Here is a 1,957-nt window from a genome sequence, read left to right on the forward strand (position 1 = left end):
TTCATTCTAGAATGAAAGAGACACAACTTATATTTATTTCCTAATTATTTTATGGTGATTATGAAATCAGTCAAATCTACTGAACCCATACAGAGATTCATTACTGAAAATAACAGGTAAAATATATATAAAGTTTTTTCTTAAGAAATGTTTGATAACTATCCAGACATTATAAAGATTTTGCATGTGAAATTTGAAAATTTTTAATCTTAAAATGAAAATTACTTTGCATGTTAGATAGGCAACATGCAAAAAGAAAAAAGGCTGATTTATTCTCCATCTTGAAAACGAATCTTTCTTCATAACAATTTTATAACTATAATGTACTTTAAAATATGCTAAAAATCTTAAGTCACAGCCTTAAGTTAAGTTCCTAGAATTTTTAAACTTGATAAACCTTAACATTTTCACTTCATCATTAATATCCAAGACTACCTCTAGCTAACAAACAAATAACAGCATTAAAAATATACAGATTACAACAATATTACATCAGTACATTAACTGTATTGTGCATATTCATGATAATTTAAATATGCTGTGGTGTTCAGTCTACAAGTCCCTGATTCATTCTTTCAATGTTATTGTAAGTATCTCGAATTTGAAATGAAACAAAAAAGTGCCAAAAAATGAATTAAGACCTGCTGCATATCCACAAGTAAATGTAACAAGACAATGCACAATTATTAATTTATTGTTTACAAATTACAGTTTAATGTACCTGAACTTGAAGTGAAAAATACAATTTTCAAGCAACTACAATTTTAAATTTTATACCTAGCGAAGAGTAATAGTTAAATTATACAAATGTATAAAAACACAAGATTCAGAAGTGAACACAGGAATGGTAATAGTACTAGTATTATTGGTAAGGTCACACAAGTGTTTAAAGTCAAAAGCAAATTTCTATTTACAGTGTTAATTATTCTTAATTATGTTAATAACATAATTAAATTATCCATGAACATATAAAAGTAAAAGTCAAAACATATGAAGAAAAACAAATGTATTTCAAAACTATAAATTACCTGTTAAAAATAGTAATACTAACAATAGAAATCAGTAGGCTAGTACTAGTAGTTGTACTATAGTAATTAGTATTATTATATAAACTACTAGTAGTAGTAGTAATACTAAATGAGTAAATCTCTCAACTTACAAGTATAGGTATAAATCAGTTATTCAGATAAGCTTAGAAATAACAAATAATACAGTGAAGCAGGCCGCTTATATTACATAAAATATTTACGAAGTATGTCTGTTGAAAATAAAAAAAGGAAAATGAATAAAGTTACTATTACTTATAGTAACGGTAATTAATACTAGTTTAGTATTTAACTTTTAAGTTAGTAAAAACCGACATTGGATGAAACTGAGAGATACGATGGAATATAATGTTGACGTAGGATGAGATTTCGTGGAATATAGCAACTAATTTCAAAATTTATGCGTTCGCCCATTGCAACAATAATCTTAAATATTTCAAGGAATAATAAAATAAATTCAACAAAACACATCCCTACCAATAACACAAACTTATGCACCCGATCTGTCTGCTCCCGAGACGAATAACGATGTCTGCTTCTAATACACTTGAACCTCTAAATTAAATATTATACTATTTAAAAACAATCTCCAGTCTGTGCCAAACTACAAATAGGCAGTACTGCCCTACCGGCCATGAGCGAAAAATATCACAAAATACAAAATATACACAACATTAAGTGTTGAAATGAAGTATGAAATTCGTTGTAAATAAGAAACACAGAACACCATTTCTATAAGATTATTAACATTTTTAATTCTAAAAATGGGAATCAGGATTTCCCCAAAAATACAGAAACAAGAAGAACTCTACTAAATATTGCACCTTTTAGACATGGAGTCAAATAGTGTTACGTCTCTGGTCGTTTGTTAATTCTCGAAATTCTTTCCGAGAACTTCGGCGATACAAGTC

The 1,957-nt window shown here is 27.8% G+C and overlaps 1 protein-coding gene across 1 annotated transcript in view; it reads right to left on the minus strand.

The window, feature by feature from the left end:
- The window catches only part of LOC106472111 (ubiquitin-conjugating enzyme E2 T-like), a 65,608-nt gene extending 63,937 nt beyond the window's left edge, over positions 1 to 1,671 (minus strand). Inside the window, exon 1 of the mRNA XM_013932737.2 lies at positions 1,524 to 1,671. The gene's annotated coding sequence lies outside the window, so the exon portion shown is untranslated. The remainder of the gene's footprint in view (positions 1 to 1,523) is intronic.
- Positions 1,672 to 1,957: the final 286 nt, after the last annotated feature.

The sequence above is a fragment of the Limulus polyphemus genome, unplaced genomic scaffold (assembly GCF_000517525.1).
Source record: "Limulus polyphemus unplaced genomic scaffold, Limulus_polyphemus-2.1.2 Scaffold5092, whole genome shotgun sequence".
Lineage (NCBI taxonomy): Eukaryota > Metazoa > Arthropoda > Merostomata > Xiphosura > Limulidae > Limulus > Limulus polyphemus.